Genomic DNA, 12,744 nt, shown 5'->3' with positions numbered 1-12,744 from the left:
AAAACCCAGGATAGTGAAAACTATTCTCAACAATAATAGAGCTTGTGGGGGAATCACCAAACCAGACCTCAAACTGTAAGACAGGGCAAAAGTGATGAAAACTGCATGGTATTGGAACAGAGACAGACAAAAAGATCAATAGACTAGAATTGAAGACCCAGAAATGAACCCACACACCTGTGGTCACTTGATCTTTGACAATGAAGCTAAAACTATCCAGTGGAAAAAGAACAGCATTTTCAACAAACGGTGGTAGTTCAACTGGAGGCCAGCATGTAGAAGAATGCAAATTGATCCATTCTTATCCTCTTGTATAAAGCTCAAGTCCATGTGGGTAAAGGACCTTCACATAAAACCAGATACACTGAAACTAATAGAAGAGAAGGTGGGGAAGACCTTGGAATACCTAGGCGCAGGGGAAAAGTTCCTGAACAGAACAGCAATGGATTATGTTCTAAGATCAAGAATTGACAAATGGGACCTCATAAAATTGCAAAGCTTCTGTAAGGCAAAGGACACTGTCAATAGGACAAAATGGCAACTAACTGATTGGGAAAAGATCTTTACCAATCCTACATCTGATAGAGGCCTAATATTCAATATATAGAAAGAAGTCAAGACATTAGACTCTAGACAACCAAATAACCCTATTAAAAATGGGGTACAGAGCTAAACAAAGAATTCTCAACTGAGGAAACTCGAATGGTCAAGTAGCACCTTAAGAACAGTTCAACATCCTTAGTCATCCGGGAAATGCAAATCAAAACAACCCTGAGATTCCATCTCACACCAGTCAGAATGGCTAAGATCAAAAACTTAGATGGTAGCAGATGCTGGTGAGGATGTGAAGAAAGAAGAACACTATTCCATTGCTGGTGGGATTGTAAGCTGGTGCAACCACTCTAGAAATCAGTCTGGGGGTTCCTCAGAATATTGGACATAGCATTACCTGAGGACCCAGCTATACCACTCCTGAACATATACCCAGAAGATGCTCTAACCTATAACAAGGACATATGTTCCACTATGTTCATAGCAACCTTTTTTATAATAGCCAGAAGCTGGAAAGAACCCAGATGTCCTTCAACAGAGGAATGGATACAAAAAAACATAGTACATTTACACAATGGAGTATTACTCAGCTATTAAAAACAATGAATTTGAAAAATTCATAAATAAATGGATGGAAGTAGAAAATATCATCCTGAGTGAGGTAAGCCAAAGAACACACATGGTATTCACTCACTGATAAGTGGATATTAGCCCAATAGCTTGAAATAGCCAAGATTCAACTCACAGACCATATGAAACTCATGAGGAAGGAAGACCAAGTGGGAGTGCTTCGGTCCTTCTTAGAAGGAGTAACAAAATACTCATGGGAGCAAATATAGAGACAAAATATGGGACATAAATTGAAGAAGGGGCTGTCTGGAGACTATTCCACCTGGGTATCCATTCATGTGCTGTCTCCAAAGGTAGATGCTGATGTGGATGTCAGGAAGTGCATGCTGACAAGAGCCTGATATAGCTGTCTCCTTAGAGATCTGCCAGAGTCTGACATATTCAGAGGTGGATGCTCACAGCTAATCATTGATCTCATCCAAGGGTTCCCAATGGAGGAGATAGAGAGAAGACTGAAGGAGCTGAAAGTGTTTGTGGGCCCATGAGGAGAGCAACAATACCAACCAATCAGAGCTCCTCAGGGTCTAAACCACCATCCTGGGAGCACATAGTGAGGGACCCATGGCTTCAACTGTATATGTAGGGGAGGATGGCCTTGTTGGGCATAAGTGGGAGAGGAGATCCTTGGTCCCATGAAGGCTGGACACTGAGTGTGGGGGAATTCGAGGGTGGAGAGATGAGAGTGGGGGTTGGGTGGGGGCATATCCTCATAGAAGCAGAAGGAGGGAGGATGTGATAGGGGGTTCCTGGGATGGAGGGGAACAGGGTGAGGGGATAACATCTGAAATGAAAATATAATATCCAATAAAAAAAGAAAGCTTGGCATATAGGGGGTGGCACTATTTATAGGTGTGGCCTCCTTGATGTAAGTGTGGCCTTAGACGAAGTATCTCCTTAGAGGTGGACTTTGAGTTTATGTTTGCTCACTCAAGCTGTGTCCAGTGTGATACCCACCCTATCTTAGTTAGGGTTTCTATTGATGTGATAACACACCATAACCAAAAGCAATCTGGGGAGAAAGGAGTTTATTTCAGTTTGTATTTCCACATCATTGAGTATAGCCAGAGTAGGAACTTAAGGCAGGAAAGTGGAAGCAGAAACTGAAGCAGAGGCCATTAAGGAGTGCTGCCTACTGGCTTGCTCTCTCCTGGATTGCTTGCTTGGCCTTTAAGTCACCTTGAACCACCAGCCCAGGATTGGCATTACCTATCATGAACTAGTCCTTCCTATATTAATCATTAACTAAGAAAATGCATGCCAGGCTTTGTGGTGCATGCCTTCAATCCCAGCACTCGGGTGCAGGCACAGGCAGATTTCTGTGAATTCTAAGCTAGTCTTGTCTTCACAGTGAATTCTAGAATAGTCAGAGCTATATAGGGAGATATTCAGAACCACCACTCCCACTCCCACCACCAGTGACAGAGCGATATATATATATACACATATATATACATATATATTTGTACTATATGCTTGTCTACTGGCCAAACTTATGGAGGCATTTGCTCAATTTGTTTCCCTCTTTTTAAATTTGGCTATCGTGTCTAAATTCCAGATAAAACTAGTCAGTACATGGCATTCACATTAGAGTTAGCTTAATCATTTCAATGACTTTTGTTGTCTCTCATCTCTGAACACTGGCTGATGAAAATAATTAGTGATCATTTAATGTTTAGGATGAGAAATTCCATGGTCACAGAACTTGACCCATTTCTGTATGTGCCATAAACACCTGCTGTGGGTCACACACAACTTGAAACATCACTGATCCTGCATTAGAAATCAGGCTCTAAATTTTTTTTGATTAATCATGAAATTGATAGCAGACATAAAGAAAAATTAAGTATCTTCAGAATTCAGAGCAATACTGTGTCTGTTTTCTTACTCTGGCACTGCAATGATCCCATGTAGAGTGTGGAAAGTAAACATCTTGAGAATGCCTAACTCAACTATGTCTGTCTGTTGCCATTTTCCTCATGCGATTGACAATGTTTTTATGGCATTACTTTGATCATTAACAATTTGCCATATCATGTCACTATTCCAAGGAAGTTCAAGATTTGTGTTTACACACCTATACATGCTAAATGCAGAGTTCTGTGAGTAGCTATGTGTACTGGGTCATCTGTCACATAGGAACACATACCTATTGTACACATAGGTACATATACCAGCTCATAGAATCACACACAAGTGCAGGCCCAGCATGAGCACACATGGATGCAGATACAGTTTTGTCTTTGTTCCAGGGTGAGCAGGTCACCTTGCATTTGCTCTGCAACTAAAGAGAGAACCTTAGCGTCCCTCTGCGAGATTACAGGTGTCTTAGGTCTGAATTAAGCAGATTTCGGTTCTCCTGGACATTGAGACCTCAAGCTCATTCATGCTTAACTTGTCCCACTGTAACTTGAAGCCCTATGATGCTCTAAAGAAATCTTTCCACTGCTCTCCTGATATTGCAGAGATCAAGGTAGATGGTGATCTTTCTCCCCATTTTGTACATCTAGAGTATTTTCATTGTGAATATTTGACACATTGCCATGACTACAGTTGTCACAAAGTCAGGCACTACACCTGAAAATTTCAATTTCTGGCCCTATATTTTGACTCTTTCCCCTAAAAAAAAAAACTTAGGAAGAGCTGTGTTTAGTTCTCACAGAGGAATCTACTAAGTGTGTGAAAGTCTGTGTACAGGAGGAGACAGAATCACTGTGTGCCTTCAGTTAATCAGAAATAGGACTCTTAGACCATGGTGTCAACCTCTAACTATCTGCACTCATCCAACCATTCAAAACTAGAATAAACTCAAATCAATGGAAACTGGGAACATGACATAGTTTGTATTAACAGGAGCATGTAATCTATTTTTCATATCTGATTACATGTGCTTAAAGTATGCAGATGCATTCTCTGTCAATAGAAACCATCCCTCCCTAAAAAAAATCAGACATACTTCTCCTAGGACAGAACATGTCAGGACATGCTGTCCTCTTCCCACATGGCAGGAAATGGCTTTCCTCTATGGTTATAAACATTAAAAACAACAGAAACACATTAAATATGCAGCTAAGACTAGGGATTGGACACCACAACAAGGCTGAGGTATGAATGGTAGAGACATGGACTAAGCACAGCTGTTGATGTTCTCATTTTCATCCTAAGGCCACAGTGAAGCTGGAGATGCCTCTGCAATAGGACACGGGGGCAGGTAAATGGCCTCAGGACCATTCAGTAGAAGCTGCCAGAGTTTACAAATAATGGAACAGAAAGAAAAGAATAAAGTGTCACAGGAGAAAGTGAATTACAAAGAAAAGAAGGCATTAGCATATATTCTCTCACAAGAGGATGGGGAATAGGGAGGGATAACTAACACTAAAGATCTTTGAAAAATCCATTGGAAACGTATTATGATAGAAGATAACTAAAATGCAAAAATCACTTTAAATGGTGCAATCATACAATGGAAGTACAGAATCTCCCTCAGGCACCACAGGCTACCAAATGAAGAACTCAATGTGAAGTATAGTTGACCTCTTTTCAAGTTGTTGGTCACAGGGATTCCATAGCCCATTAAATATTATAGGCTGTTACCTTTGTTTTTGGTTACTCTTCAGAATTTGACAGTAAGATCCTGTTGCTGAAGGCATCACACAATGAAGTCACAGGGCCTGGAGAAATCTATGGCCTAGAAATGGCCTGGAAACTTCATCCCTACTTTCATTGTGCTTCCAGGTTCTATGCATGCTGCTGGATGAGAGAAATAACCTCCATATAATCCAGCTGTGAATCCTGAATCCTGCAAACTACAGTAATGAACACTCTGGCAGGATACATCTACTGGTGCATCAATGGCACAAATGTTATGGGAATAACTAATAGCTTTCTGACTAGATTTAAAGCTTGTGCCACATTATCAGAGTCATGTTAACTGGACTAAAAGAATAAAGATGGCTAAGATATATGTCCAAGCAGGAAAACCGAATATTATATTTCTGGTCAATTGATGTAGTAATAAATTTCTCCTAAGCTTTCATCTTTATACTCGTAGATTCTCACATCTCTCAACTCTTATCAAGAAGCTCATTCTGTAGTAGTTGGTGATTCATAGATATCAATGACTGTTCAACATGCAGAGAGTAAGAGTTTGTAAAATACTCATCTCTAAATGGTAATTCTGTATCACACTTCTCTCCCCAAGGCACATGGATCATTGCTGATGAGAAGCAGGGGAGATTGTAAGAGCTGGAGGCATTGGAAATCTTCTGAGAAACACTATTTTTGATCATAGTGGGACTGTTGCATACATGAAATCTCAGAGGCTGTGAGAGCATGCAGAAGACCTGCACAAAGTCAAGCCAGTCAAAACTCTAGCAGTTTTGGGAGAAGGGCTCATGAAGTCCCACCCCTTTCCAAGATCTATTGATAACTTATGGCTTCTGGGGAAGAGAGAATCAGTTTTCTCAGGGATGTGTCCTCAGAGAGTCTTCCCATGATCCAGTAGATGCTACTGTATCTGTGTGCATACAGGCAGCATTAAGTGGGAGTGTGGGAAATTCTCATATAATAACAAATTACAAAAAAAAACCCCAAATTTGAACCCTCATAGCCTTGTAGTGTCAGCAATGGGGCCGATGTGATGAACAAATATGTGATGGCGAAATTGGGAAGAGAAACAGAGCACTATGTGTTCAATGGAAAGAGACAGAATAGGATATGTCAAGGATATTAGGAATAGGCTGATGTGACTGGCCTGTACTGCCCCCTGAGGCCATGGTGACACACAAATCCATGATGCTGTCAAGTGTCATGTCTCTGTCTGTAGTGCTATAGCAGCCAGGGTTGGTTCAATGACCATGCAGAATATGTGCTCTAGGCTGCTGCCTGAAGCCATGTTGATGTCAGTGGATCATGTTATTGCTGGGAGGCCATACTGACCTAAGTGGCCTTCGCTGCCACCTGAAGCCATGATGATGTCCATGGTCCATGGCTGCCTCAGAGGGGCTTGTCTGGGTCCACGGTCCTACTGCAGCTAGAGGCCCTCCAAATTTTTGGTCTCACCAGAAAATATGTGGAAGTCCATGATCCTGTTCCCACTGCCTCTAAGGAAGAAAGAAGCTCCTTTTGCAGTGACATCAATAATTGCAGATGCACAGTTGAGAAACAGGGACATGGAAGTCTTTGTGACAACCCTTACACCCACTCCAACTCTCACCTTCTCAAAGAAGAAGGAGCAGCCTAAACCGGAAAGCATCAAGGAGAATTCTGAAAACATGAGATAAGGATGCTGAATTTATCTCTGCACAGTTGATGGTTTCTAAGGGGTGGCGGCTGTCCATGAGGGGAACGATTCAGTTCTATTTATGGGAAAGGCCACTGAGAGTTGGATTTTTGTTTTAAAATTACTCTTTTTAAAATTAAACAATAAAATTTATTAAGTTTTAAATTTTTTCTTTTTTTCTTTTTTTGGGGGAAAGAGGCCACAAGGGTACAGGGACAGATATGGAAGGACTGGCAGATATGTGTGATGGGTACATGATGTAAAATTCCCAAAGAATCAATAAAAATACTATGTTAAAAATTAACCTCTGATATATTCATAAGTAAGGAAATTGAATTACTGAAATTCATCAAACACAATGAAATGATGCTGTAATGGTAATGAAAGTATGTTAATTTGATTATACAACACAATTTTATAATTGTGTTGATATGATATAATTGCCATAGAATAAAGATAAAATAATCAAAATAATTAAAGATGTTTAAAGATATGAAAGGCCTTACTACATAAATTTGATAATTATATGTTGTATATCTGTGGTAGTTCGTTTTAATTGTCAACATGACAGAATATAGAAATACCCAGGAGATCAGTCTTTGGGAAAACTTGTCAGGGATTATCTTCTTGCATTAAGTGATGTAGGAAAACCTATCTTCCCTTTGAGTCACATTATTCTCTCATCACAGGAGGCTTTGACTGTATCAGATGACGTTTTATCTTGTAAATGCCACCACCAATTCCTGAATATGCAGGAAGTGCAGGCAAAGAGCTTGCAAAAGTATAGAAGGAACAGAGAAAAATGGCTGACTGGACAGTCCTTGCAAATTTTTCTGTGTTGTTGGAGCATTAGTTTTAGCCATATGACCCAGAGTATCTGGCAGACATTTTTGTAAATCAGGAAATATGAAGGATTGCTTACTTAGTCTTGGTAAAATTTGGCAATAGACTTCCCTTTGTCCAGTTTGTCCAGTTTGGATAGCATATTATAAGCTGTTGAAGCAAGGACTTTCAACTAAAAGTTGTCAAATAAGATAAGAAAGGAGTCTGTATACTTCATCAAAGGAAAAATCTACCAAGATAAACTCTCAATTCTGAAGATCTAGGTTCAAAATACAAGGGCACCCACATTCATCAAAGAAACTTTACTAAAGCTAAAAGCACACATTGCACCTCATACAATAACAGTGGGAGACTTCAACAACCCAGTCTCAGCAATGGACTGATCATGGAAACGGAAACTAAACAGAGACACAGTTAAACTAACAGAAGTTATGAACCAAATGGATTTAGCAGATATCTGTAGAATATTTCATCCTAAAACAAAAGAATATACCTTCTTCTCAGAACCCTGATACAACTCACAGACCACATGAAACTTAAAAGCAAAAAATACCAAAAAGTGGATGCTTTAGTCCTACTTCGGGGGGGGGGGGAATAAAATAATCAATGGAAGTAGAAGGTGGGAGGGATGTGGGAGGAAAAGAAGAGGGGGAAGGGAAAAAGAGGGGAAGAATCAGGCATGGGAGGAGATGGTGGAGATTCACAGAGGTTCAGGAAATTGAAGAGAGTTGTGTAGCAGTGGGAAATGAGGAACTGAGTTTAGCAACCAGAAGGTCCCAGATGCCAGGAAAGCACGAGACTCCCAGGACCCCATATAGGTGACATTAGCTGAAATACCCCACAAAGGGGAGGGAGAACCTGTTGAGACCATATTCAGAGGTTAGGCATGGCTCTTCTGGTGAGGGATAGTGCCACCCACACATCTCTCAAATTTTAACCCAGAATTGCTCCTATCTAAAGGAAATACAGAGACAAAGAGTGGAGCAGAGACTGAAGGAAAGGCCATCCAGAGACCCACTTGGGGATCCATCCCACATGCAGACACCAATCCCAGATACTACTGCAGATGCCAAGAAGTGTTTGCTGACAGGAGGCTGATTCAGCTGTCTCCTGAGAGGCTCTGCCACATCCTGACCAATACAGATGCAGATGCTCACAGCCAACCATCGGACTGAGCACAGGGACACCAATAGAAGTGTTAGGGAAAGAACTGAAGGAGCTGAAGGGGCTTTACCTGGCATCAATTGGGAGGGGAGGCCCCTGGTCCAGTGAAGGCCTGATGCCCTAGTGTAGAGGAATGCTAAGGCCGTGAGGCAAGAGTGAGTAGGTTGGTGGAGGAGCACCCTCATAGTAGTAGGGTAAGCGGGGGATGCTATAGGGGGTTTGAAGAGAGGAAACCAGGAAAATTGAAAACATTTGAAATGTAAATAAATACAACATCCAATTTAAATTATTATTTAATAATAAATCCTGCTGGCATGGTTTACCACCATTTCTCCCATCTATCCTTAAAACAAAATTTCCCTTTATTCCTTCCTTCTATGGAGATTAATATTTCTTTATTATTATTTGTTGAGGTAAGGTTTGTCTCTATCTCCATCTGTTTGTTTCCTACATTTCAGATCAAATGCCTGGATTTCTTTATCCTCTCATGCACACTTTTTTAAAATTTTAACTTATGCATTAAAAGTTTTTTCAACTTTTAAAAAATTTATTCTTTAATCATTCTTTTACAGTCCAGACTTTATGCTCATCCTGGTCTATCTTCTGACTGTTCCACATCCCATACCTCCTCACCCCAAAGCCTAGTCTTCAAGAAGATGTTACCACCCCCACTCCCACCCCATCAAACTTCCTCACTCTCTGGGTTCCCAGGCCTCTCAAGGATTAGGTGCATCTTCTCTGACCAAATACAGACCAGGCAACCCTCTGCTGTATATGTGATTGTGGCCTCTTATCAGCTGGTGTATGCTGCCTGGTTAGTGCCTCAGTGTCTGAGAGATCCTGGGGGTCCAGGTTAGTTGAGACTGCTGGTCTTCCTGTATGTTCACCTTCCTCCTCAGCTTCTTACAGTGTTTCCCTAATTCAACTACCAGGAGTCACTAGCTTCTTTCTGTCCATTGATTGGACATAAATATCTGCATTTGACTCTTTCAGCCTCATGTTGGGCCTATTGGAAGGAATTCATGACAGGCCTCTGTTTGCAAGCACAGCATAGCATCAGTAATAGTGTCAGGCTTTGGGGTCTCCCCCTATGGTGGATCCCAATTTGGGCCTGTCACTGACCTTTTTTTCCTCAGTCTCTTCTCCATTTTTGTTGTTGCAGTTCTTCAGACAGAAACATTTCTGGGTCAGAGTTTTTGACTGTGGGATGGCAACTCCATCCCTCCAACTGATGCCCTGTCTTTCTATTGGAGATAGACTCTACAAGATCCCTCTCCCCACTGTAGGGCATTTCATCTAAGGTCCCTCCCTTTGAATCCTGAGAGTCTCTTATCCTCCAGGTCTCTGGTACACTCTAGAGGGTCTGTCACCTTCTACCTCCTGAAGTTGCCTGTTTCAATTCTTTCTGCTGGCCCTCAGGGCTTCAGTCCTGTTTCCCCCTCCCAATACCTGATCATGTTCCCCTATCCCACATAGGTACCTTTCTTCCAATTCTTAATCCATTTCTATTTTTCCCTTCTAACCCTAAAATAATACAACTTTTCTTTATTCCTCCCTTCTAAGGAAGTTAATATCTCTTTAAAAACAGTAGTGTGAATTTTTATCTATGCCATTTGTAAAGATGGCATTATGAGTCCTGATAACTTTACAGCCAACCAGATATATTGGCTAACCTTAGTTGAAGGTTAGCTTAGAACAGTCTCAGAGGTATTCCTATGTACAGGGATCAGGAATGTATACTATCTGTATTGTTTAGTCTACTTGATTATTTTTCTTTTTATTGGCAGCCAAGATATTCAGTGTGCTTTTCCCTCTCAAATCTGATTTTTATCAATTTGAAAGAAATCCAGAGGTTTTCTCTCTCATGGAAACAAATACAAAGCCTCTCCCCCTGTGTAACACATTTCTGTCCCTTCATGAGTCCCTGAAGTGGGGGTAACTGATTTTGTTGGAGACTCAGTTGGGTTGTGTGAAACTGTTCTGGAAGCTGTCTTATGAGAAGATATTTTTTCCTGAAGCAGACAGGTGAGAGTGTGTTTTACTGAGAACAGACAGGTGTTGTTTTTCAGGAAGTTGTCTTGTGAAAGGGTATGTGATGCTTTGCTTGAGTGGACACTTGAAAAGATAAGTGATATTCAAAGGGTATAAGTACCCAAGAGACAAAGGGCAACACTCTTGCATTGGTTCATTTTGGTTGTCTTCATTGGGCTTCGCTGATCCTGATTTTAACTGATGATGCCCTTGTATTGGTTCACCTTGCTTTCTTTGTTCTCTGTGTGCCATTACTTTGTATAGATAAATTAAAAAAAGATATTCTGGTGGTCTTCCGGCCACTTCCCTACTTTCCTGTGGACATGTGCTCATCAGTGGAGCCTCGTGGTTTCTTCTGTATTGTGCCACTTCTACTAGCCACATCAACTAGATTGACACTGCTGGTTTACACTTATGTTTTGCTAGTGGAGTCTAGTGCTGACAAAGAAATTTTGAATTGCATCAAAGAACTAGTTCCAAACCGGTTCACAAGCCCCTTGTCCTCTTGGCCATCTTCCTCCCCTACCTTTGTTCAGTGGGTTGTAAGGAATAGTGAAGCATTTAGGAACCTTTATTAAAATAGGTTCTGAAAATATCTAAGCCTACAAGTCCCTTCCAAAATCCAGTATATATTCATAGCTGCATTATCTGTTCCATTGATATTTAAAAATTTAAAGCCAATAAAGTATTATTCAATCTATATTGGTAGGTCTTATATTTCCCTTTTGTTCTATGAACATTTTCTTTAAAGTCTTGTTAATTCTCTCTATAATTGTTTGTCTTGTATGATTTTAAGGTATGCTTGTAACATGTTCTATGGTATAATGTCTAAAAAAATTGTTGTATTGCGATGAATACATTTGGTGAAGCATTTTCATCTTCAATCTGTAAAGACATCTCCAAAAATGCCATAATCTCTAATATATTTATGATCTCAGAATCATTCTTTTGTGAAGAAGTCCATTGAAAATCTGATTATGAATCAATAGTATGCTGTTTCAACATATGTCCATATTTTAGATTTTCAAATTCTATACATTGGAACACATATGCTATTGTTTGACATTATTCTGAGGTAGTATCATTACATGGAATTGGGATGCTTAATTCAGAATATTGCATCCCTATTGGTTGGTTGCCATTCTAATCTTTACGCCTTTGTGGATCTTTTTTCATCTTGAACTACTTTTGTGTTGTTATTGTAGGTTCCAAATTCAATTCTTTTGAAGGTTCTTTATTTTGATTTTTAGAATCCTCCAACCTCTCTTCTATGGACAGTAATCTTTTAGTCCTTTTTGTAAATCTAATTCTGGTTTATATTGATGTTTCTTAAAGAGGATATATAAAATTATAATCATCATTGAACACATAAGTATTTTCATGTTGATAGTGAAAGCAAAACTATATGGAGACCTAATGTTTCTTTTGTAGAGTTTTCCACTTTTATCATGGAATTTTTTTTGTAAATCTCTCTAATTTTCCAGTTTTTTGGAGCCTTTGCTTTTTTTTTAAAGTTCCCTTTTCTTTTTCTAAAAATCTTCTTTTATTTTTCTTTCTTGTTCCTTTCTTTTAGAGCATCTACTGCATTTTTCTTTCTCTCTCTGTCCCTCGGAGATTTTTCTTTTTCTCTCCTTTGTCTGAAGGCCTCAGATCATTTTTTCCCTATTTCTTTATAAAAGAGATTCTACCATATTTTTTTCTCTTTCTTTTTATGGAGATTCTATCTTTAGTTTTCTCTCTCTTTTCTCTAGAAACATTTTTCATTCTCCCTTTTCGGGAGACATTTTCTTTTCTGTGCATTTATTTATTTTTCTCTGAATGGTTTCTAAATTTAATTTTTGTATTTATTTTTCTCTACATTCTTTCCTCTGGGGAATTGCTTTTAATATTGCTGTTAGTATTTTCTAAAGTTAATATCTTTTTCTGTATTTAATTTTCTCTAAGTTCTTATTCTGTCCTTACGAGGCTTACTCCTTTTCATTTATTTAATTCTCCCAGGTGGAGCAGCCACATCTTCTACATCAGCCCCCACTCCCTGTAGAGCATTGATGAGACTGGACTTTTCAGCCCCAACCTCCCCCATCACTGCAATATTCAGTGAAACTTTCTCCATGTCACTCAGAGCATTGCTGATTGCAGAAATTGTTTCCTGAAGGTTTCCTTCCTCTAGGAAGGCCTCAATGAAGGTAATTAAATCCTAAGACATGATTTTGGTTTTCATCTTGAAGTTCTGAAGATTTGTGCCA

The sequence above is a fragment of the Grammomys surdaster genome, unplaced genomic scaffold, assembly GCF_004785775.1.
Source record: "Grammomys surdaster isolate TR1022 unplaced genomic scaffold, NIH_TR_1.0 313, whole genome shotgun sequence".
NCBI lineage: Eukaryota > Metazoa > Chordata > Mammalia > Rodentia > Muridae > Grammomys > Grammomys surdaster.
This window is presented reverse-complemented; position numbering follows the sequence as displayed.